The sequence below is a fragment of the Arachis duranensis genome, chromosome 9 (genome assembly GCF_000817695.3).
Source record: "Arachis duranensis cultivar V14167 chromosome 9, aradu.V14167.gnm2.J7QH, whole genome shotgun sequence".
NCBI classification, from domain to species: Eukaryota; Viridiplantae; Streptophyta; class Magnoliopsida; order Fabales; family Fabaceae; genus Arachis; species Arachis duranensis.
Window position 1 is genome coordinate 26123740 of NC_029780.3, and position 9314 is coordinate 26133053.

Genomic DNA, 9314 nt, shown 5'->3' on the forward strand with positions numbered 1-9314 from the left:
TAATCCTTTTCCACATCTAAAGATCTTACGATCATTTGGGTACTCAAAGGATGTGATTTATCCATATAAAATCTTTTCAAGATCTTCTCTGTGTATGTCGCTTGATGAATAAAGATTCCATTTTTTGTATGCTCGACCTGCATGCCGAGACAAAATTCAGTCCTTCCAAGATCTTTCATCTCAAACTATTCTTTCAGAGTTTTAATAATTGTTGGAATCTCTTCAGGAGTCCCAATGATATTTAAATCATCAACATACACAGCAATTATAATGAATCCAGATGCGGTTTTCTTTATGAAAACACATGGACAGATATCATTATTCTTGAATCCGTTTTTGGCCAGATACTCAGTAAGACGATTATACCACATTCGTCCAGATTGCTTTAGACCATATAAAGATCTTTACAATTTGATTGAGTATAACCCTTGCGAATATTCATTGGATGGTTTAGATATCTTTAGTCCTTCAGGGACTTTCATATAGATATCCCGATCTAATGAGCCGTATAAATAGGTTGTTACCACATCCATTAAATGCATATGCAGTTTATGATATGCAGATAAACTGACCAAATAACGCAATGTTATCGCATTCACTACAGGGGAATATGTTTCTTCATAATCTATACCGAGCCTTTGTGAAAAACCTTGTGCCATAAGTCGGGCTTTATAGTGCACAACTTCATTTTTCTCATTTCGTTTTTCTCACAAATACCCATCGGTATCCAACAGGTTTTACATCTTCAGGTGTACGGATTACAGGTCCAAAGACTTCACGTTTTGCAAGTGAGTCTAATTCAGCCTTCATGGCTTCTTTCCATTTTCGCCAATCATTCCTTTGTCGACATTCTTCGACTGATCTTGGCTCAAGATCCTTACTTTCATGCATGATATTTAATACCACATTATATGCAAATATTTCATTGGCAATTGTCTTATTTCGGTCCCATTACTCTTCTGTAAAGACATAATTTATCGAGATATCGTCATTTTTACAATTTTCAGGTACCTGAACGTCTTTTGGCGTTAACATTATATCAGAATTTTGGACAACTGTAAGTGTCTTTACTATGTCTTTTTCAACAGGAATCGTATTTACCTCTTTTTTCTTTCGAGGATTTTTATCTTTGGAACCGAAAGGCCTGCCACGCTTCTGGCTGTATTTGCTTTAGTGGCTATTTGTCCTATTGGGACATCAATTTGAATTGGGGCATTTTCCGCCCTGCCATGCTTCTGGCGTGAATTTGCTTCAGTGGCTACTTGTCCTACTGGGACATCAATTCGAATTGGGGCATTTTCCACTGGTATATAAGATTTGGTTATCCTCTTTGTATCGAAAAATGCATCAGGCAATTCATTTGTTATTCTTTGCAAATGTATAATCTTTTGAACTTCTAGTTCACATTGTCCTGATCGAGGATCTAAATGCATCAACGATAATGCATTCCAATTAAGTTCCTTTTCAGAAAGCTTATTCTCTCCCCCTAATGTTGGAAATTTTGATTCAACAAAATGACAATCCGCAAATCGGGCTTTAAATACATCTCCCGTTTGTATCTTAAGATACTTCACTATAGATGGAGAATCATATCCAACATATATCCCAAATTTTTTTTGGAGTCCCATTTTGGTGCGATTAGGTGGTGCAATGGGAACATATATCGCACACTCAAATATTCTTAAATGGGAGACATTTGGCTGCTGGCCAAAAGCTAATTGCATAAGAGAAAACTAATGGTAACTCGTTGGCCTCAAACGAATAAGTGCTGCGCCATGTAAAATAGCATGTCCCCAAACCGAGGTTGGGAGATTTGTTCTCATAAGCAAGGGTCTAGCTATCAATTGGAGGCGTTTAATAAGTGATTTTGCTAACCCATTTTGTGTGTGAACATAAGCTACTGGATGTTCAACACTTATTCCATTAGCCATACAATAAGCATCAAAAGCTTGGGAAGTAAATTCACCAGCATTATCAAGGCGAATTGCTTTGATTGGATTTTCTGGAAATTGTGCTTTTAATAGAATAATTTAAGCCAGTAATCTCGCAAATGCCAGGTTGCGAGAAGACAATAAGCACACATGTGACCATCTCGAAGATGCGTCTATTAGGACCATAAAATATCTGAAAGATCCACATGGTGGATGAATAGTTCCACATATATCACCTTGAATCCTTTCTAGGAATTCAGGGGACTCAAATCCAATCTTTACTGATGATGACCTTAAAATTAACTTTCCTTGAGAACATGCAGCACAACAAAATTCACTAGTTTTAAGAATCTTCTGGTTCTTTAGTGAATGTCCATGAGAGTTTTTAATAATTCTCCTCATCATGGTTGTTTCCGGATGACCCAATCTATCATGTCAAATTATGAATTCATTTGGGCTAGTAAACTTCTGGTTTACAATGGCATGTGATTTAATTGCACTAATCTTGGTATAATATAACCCAGATAAAAATGATGGTAATTTTTCTAATATAACTTTCTTATTTGAATCATGAGTTGTGATACATAAGTACTCATGATTTTCCTTATTCATAGTCTCAATATGATATCCATTTCAGCGAATATCTTTAAAGCTCAACAAGTTTCTTCGAGACTTGGTAGACAATAGTGCATTATTTATTATGAATTTTGTTCCTCCAGGAAACAAAATTATAGCTCTTCCGGAGCCTTCTATCACATTGTCCGAGCCAATAATAGTATTAACATATTCTTCTTTTGGCACAAGATGGGTAAAATATATATCACTTTTAAGAATAGTGTGCGAACTTGCACTATCCACAAGATAAATATCTTCAGAATATGTCCTTGCCATTTTTCTTCAAAAAACAAATGATAATAATAGTAAAATGAGTAGAAGTACATGCACAGAAAAATTATTCACATGAATACTTAACAAACACATACATATATCAAAATATTCCATCATTGATCAAATAGCCAAAATTTCCTTCAGAATCCTTAAAGAAATTAGATATATCATAATGAGTGGTAGAATTTTCATCATTTGAAACAAAATTTGTTTCCTTTTCTTTGTCATCCCTTTTCAAGGATGCTTCATAAAGATCAACTACGTGCCTTGGGGTACGACAGGTACGTGACCAATGGCCCTTTCCACCACAACGGAAGCATTTATCCTCAATTGATATACTTTGCCCATTATTTCTTTCTTTATCCCACTTCTGGTGAGATCTTTCTTGTGAACATAATTTCTTTTCCTTCCATAATTTTTCTTGTTATCAAAATCTTACCATTTACCTCATCTGGGGTTAATTGCCGCATTTATTTCAGGAAATGGGACGGCGACAACTGGACGCGCTTCATGATTCCTTAAAAGTAACTCATTGTTGCGTTCAGCAACAAGAAAGCAAGAAATTAACTCAAAATATTTTTAAATTCTTTTTCTCGATACTGCTGTTGTAGGAGCACATTTGAGACATGGAAGGTCAAGAAAGTTTTCTCTAACATATCGGACTTGAGGAAGTATCACATGATTGTATCTTTCTTTAAAGTCTTTCCACATATCTGCAAGATTTTTTAATGTGGGATATTCATTTTTCAATCATTCGTCAAGATGACGATGAAGGAAAAACATGGCCTTGACTTTTATCCTTCTAGAATATATTATTTTCAGCCTCAATGGTATCTTCAAGATCCATTGAATCAAAATAGATTTCAACATCTATATCCATGATAAATAATTATTTCCAAATATATCAAGAGTATTATATTCAAGATGAAAGAGTTTCGACATAATAAAAATTTGTTACCTGGAGTCTTCCTAAAATTTGATCAGAGTCTCGTATTGATAACGTTTTGTAAAATAACTAAATAAATAAATAAAGAAGAGGTAATAAATATAAATAAAGAAATATAAAGAGAGAGAAAAGAGTATTGCAACATAAAGAGAGAAAAAATTATTTATTGGTGTGTAGTATATTTTCATTCAGAGGCTTAAACCTCTATTTATAATAAAACATTTTTAAACTACATTTAATAGAATCATTCTTAGTAAATAGGATTTTATAGAAAATTAATAGAATCATTCTTAGTAAATAGGATTTTATAGAAAATGAGCATTCACATCAGTACTTATCACAACAGCCATAACATAATATGGTTAAACTCTGAATTAAAAAAAAAGAGTTTAATTGAATAAAGTGGTGCATACAAAATAAAGAACAAACAAAAATACTTAGCAAGCCAACGGTTCAATTTTTTTTAATATTGTAAAGTTAATTGTTTAATAGCACGTTATGTAAATTTAGTATAATACATTGATATGGAAGTTAATTACTAAATAAAATTGTCAGTAACAATTTGAGAAAGTGACAAATATATATTAAAAACATGGCCTAAAAACATAACTAACGATTTTAGAACAAAATTTTGTCTATAAAAAAAATCAGTATTTTCAATTTGTAGTGGAAATATTTGACACACACAAATCAGTACTACTAATTTCTTTTTTGTATAATTTCTAATTTTTTTAATTAGAAACATTAGTAACGATTTGTGTATTTCCTTTCTATATAGAATTTATGAGTCTAATTCGTTGAGAGTGCCTTTTCTTTTTTTTCTTCATCTTTTATTTATTTTTGTTTTTTTTCTCTCTCGTTTCGAAGTGTTTTCATTTTCTTGTTTTGTTTTTTTTTCTTTGTTGCATTTTTTGTTCCAAGTTGTTTTTAATTTTTAGATCATTATAATGTTGTGAGTTTATTTGTTTGGTTTATTGCAAGAAAGTTTTATTTTTTTTAACTAAGAAATGAAAAATAATATTAGTTTAAAAATTTATTATAATGGTTAAATTTTATCAAAAATATCTGAAAGTGTGATATTTATGAATAATAATTTATGTATGTTTGTTGTTTCTCTTTCGAAACGTTTAAGAGTTTATTTTCAATTGAAAAAGTTATAATAGTAAAAACGAAAAGCAATATGAAGGTAATTATAATATAGTTGATCCCAATCAATAAGTTTTTAATAATATTAGAAAATAATAATAATAACAGCAAAAATAATAATAACCATAGTAAATAATAATTAAATCAGTAATAATAAATTACTAATATTATTAAATTATTAATAAAATTAAATATTAATAACATCAATAAAAATAAAAATAAAGTGACAAATTAATGATAATATTATAAAATAATAATAATTAATAAATTTAACTGAATCATGTTATCTAAATCACAATACTATACTTTACTAATATTTGAAGTTTCCCCCTCAAACTCTTTGTCTCTGTCTCAAAGTTTCTCTCTTTTTCTTCTTTTCTGTTGCTGCGTTCATTTTCCTGTTGAAGTGTTTGGTGTTCTACTTGTCCACTCATTGTTCAGTGTTAATCTCATTGCACTTGATGAGGTAACGCAGTTTTCATTTTGGTTCTGTTGAATGACCCCATAATTTGTTCTTGTTAAACTGTTAAAGCATCAAAGGAAATTTAGCTTCTTTGGTTATTATTAAGCCATGGAAGAGACATTTGTTCCATTTCGTGGAATAAAGAATGATCTTCAAGGAAGATTCATGGGTTACAAGCAAGATTGGATTGGTGGTCTCAATGCTGGTTTCAGGTGCTTCTTTCAGACAAAATTTTTTTAATATTATACTTGATATTTTTTTCTGGGACAAAAATGGAATGTTAACTTGGTACTACATACATATGTTTTGCTTCAGCAATTCCAGATATTTCATTTGGAGAACAACTGGAAAGAGATACAGGTACATGAAAGTCCTAGTTACGTTTCTATTGGTTTTCTTACTGATCTCATATGTTTGTTGGATTTGATCCAAGTGTGGAGTCTTGTTTAATGATAGCTGAATGGATTAATTAAGAAAGATTAATGCAGTGGAGTGGATGGTATAGACTTCTTACTTTGTGATTCAAAAGTGTTTGTTTAACTCATTTTGTCATAAAATCACTTTCTTTAGCTAAAAGAAGTTTGTTTTCACATGTTTGGATGATTTTCTTTCTTCAAAAAATATTGAGCTAGGAAAAGAAAAATCTTTCAGCTTCTTTTGCACGAAAAAATAAGTTTTCGGCTTTTTCAATCATGTAGAAGATTTGAGCTGTAACTTTTCAGGTTTTCCTTAATCATTTATGCTCTTTGTTTTAACTTTTCCCGCAAACACTCTTAAGCTTATTTTGCCTGGTGAATTCATTGTATGTGCAGGGTATGCTTGTGGACAGCAGTTTTCTTGTTCCTGTTGGCTATCTTGGGAGCTTGCTCCATCATCAATAGGTTTACGCGCATAGCCGGGGAACTGTTCGGCCTTCTTATCGCAATGCTCTTCATGCAAGAGGCTATTAGGGTAAGAGGCATAACTTTTCTGCTTTCTCAGTATCAAAAATAAAATTTTTGAGGTCTAATGATTATGTACTTGTTTAGTATAGTAATGGAAAATAACATGCTATGTGATACATATGTATTTGGATGGCAATTGATTCAAGATGCTGTCTAATTTGGCTTAATAGGGACTCATAAATGAGTTTAATGTACCTGAAAGAGCAAATCCAGCATCAGCTGAGTTTCAACCCTCATGGAGATCTGGAAATGGCAGTTTGCTTTGGTTCTGTCCTTTGGCCTACTGCTTACAGCATTGAGAAGCCGAAAAGCAAGGTCTTGGCCGTATGGTTCAGGTATCGATTTTCTTTTCTGTATAGTCAATTTGTGGATTGTTGACAGAAAGTTGCAAGAAATAGTAAGCACTTCAATTAGGATATTCTTTAATCATGTTATGGACTGCTGTTGTTATATACCAGCTGGTAGTGTTCCAAAAGGAATAGCCAGGCGTCTCTTAAGTCCGAATCCATGGTCCCTGGGTACATATGAAAACTGGACCATCATAAAGGCATGATTACTTGAAAATCCCAGTTTTTTTGCTGCTAGAATATGTGATTCAGTTAGCCACTAATGCATTTATCAAGTTATGCGAGATGCTTATGCATTAGACTGCCCCTTTTAGAGTTTTGCATTGACATCTAATTACATGTTGTCTGTTTTAGATAGCGTTTGGTGTCGAAATTAACTGCTTTTGTCTAATTAGATGTTAGCTTAAAAGAGTTTCTACACTAACTCAGTTCATAGAAATTTACCTAACATGTCTATATAAATTTGCTCACAAAAAATCACCTACAGGATATGCTGGATGTGGCAATTATGTATATCATTGGAGCATTTATTCCTGCAACAATGATTGCTGTGCTTTATTATTTGATCATAGTGTGGCATATCATCTTGCTCAGCAGAAAGAATTCAATCTAAGAAAGCCTCTTTCTTTCCATTATGATTTACTTCTTTTGGGATTCATGGTACATTATCCTCCTTGCTCCTTTCATCTCTTACATGTATTTAAATTCCTTCAGTTCTTTGCTATTTATCCTAAAGCTCTTCGCTTTCGCCTTGCAGTCAGATTCATTTAGATTCCATTTGAAGTTCTTTAATGTATGACAGGTTATATTATGTGGTCTAATTGGAATTCCCCCATCAAATGGTGTGATTCCACAATCTCCAATGCATACCAAAAGCTTAGCTACACTAAAGCACCAGGTAGATATGCAGCTTTCCAGTTTTCTTGTTTCGTAGAGCTTTAGCTTCACCATGATTAGGAGTAAAATGATAAAGCAAAATCACAAGCAGAATATATAATGTTTTCTTGATATCGTTTCGTCATGTTTGTTACTTTGTCGTGATAATCATTTTGGTGATTGTCAGATACTTAGAAACCAGCTTGTCGCAACAGCTCGAAGTTGTATAACAAAGAAGTCAAGCTTGGGACAACTATATGAAAGCATGTAAGAAGCTTACCAGCAGATACAAAGCCCTCTAGTTCACTAGGAACATTCTTGAGTATGCAGAATTGTTGTCTTTTGTTAGTTACCCTTGCTGTCTCTCCAATGGCATGAATAATCTTCAATTCTGGACATATTGAAGTTGATAAAAAGTTCTTGGGCATTGGATTCTTAAGTTCTGCCATGTGGTTTGAAAATTCCCTACCCTAAGATGGATTCAATAGATCTTCATTTTATGGATTCAAGCATGGAGAGTATGAATGCTGCAATTGATGAGTCAGTATTTGATGTCGAAAAGGAAATCGATGACATGTTGCCTATCAAGGTTAAAGAACAACAAGTGAGCAACTTACTCCAGTCTTTGATGGTAGGAGGATGCATAGCAGCAATGCCAGTCCTGAAAATGATTCCAACTTCTGTACTCTGGGGTTATTTCGCTTTCATAGCCATCGAAAAATTACGCAGGAACCAGTTCTGGGAACGCATTTTACTAATTTTCACTGCTCCGAGCAAAAGATCCAAGTATTGGCCTAAACACCATTTCAACTCCCCAGAAAATTCATTTGAGTTTCATTCTCTAACTTGCTTTTTTGCTCTTTTCTTTTCGGTATTTTTTTTTCCAATAAAGTTTTGGAAGAGAGCCACACAACTTACATTGAAACAGTACCCGTTCACAAGAATTGCCAGCATTTACTACGATCTTCCAGACTGTGTACTTGATTGTTTGTTTTGGTATCACATGGATTCCAATTGCTGGGGTTCTGTTCCCTCTTATGATCATGCTTCTTGTTCCTGTAAGACAATACATTCTGCCCAAGTTTTTCAAAACCGCGAACCTCCAAGATTTAGATGCTGCAGAATATGAAGAAGTACCCGCCACACCGTTCGACCAAGCCACGGTAAGATTTATCTCTATCATCATACTGCATTGAACTTAAATGATTCTTGCATCGAAATGGCGAAAATTGCATACCAATATGTGCGAAATGGCTTTCTCGTTGCTTTTGGCCAATCTGTGACATAACCTCATGTATTCAGTGCATGCTCGGATTCTGCAGGAGGGAGACTTGGGCAAGACAGCTTCCTTCACAGATAATGGAGAGATTCTAGATGGTCTAATTACTCGAAGCCGGGTTGAGATAAGGTGCATCTGCAGCCCAAAGATAAGGAGCTCCACTCCACCAACTGGAGAGTTGGCAAATTTTCAGACAAGTTCGAGCTTGCCAGATAAGAGAATTAAGAGGGAATCACAGCCCTCAAGGTGTTGATGGAAAAGGACCATTTAGTCCGGCTGAAGCAAGGGACTCCGATCTGAGTAACGGTGGTTGAATGCTACATAACACATTCAATTGCAAGGATTGCTTGGAAAGCTGGCAAGATCCTTGTTCCCTGTAAACATCTCATTCTTGGCAAAGCCAATTGTTGTTTCAGATTATTTAGTTGGGATATTGTAAAAATCATTCTTTCTTGTCTTGTCCCTTTTTTTATGTTTCTTTCAATTGTAAGGCA

General features: G+C 33.7%; 1 pseudogene; it reads left to right on the forward strand.

Annotated features, from left to right (window-relative positions):
• The first annotated feature begins 5482 nt into the window (after window positions 1–5482).
• Window positions 5483–9261, forward strand: LOC107465222 (boron transporter 1-like; annotated as a pseudogene).
• Window positions 9262–9314: the final 53 nt, after the last annotated feature.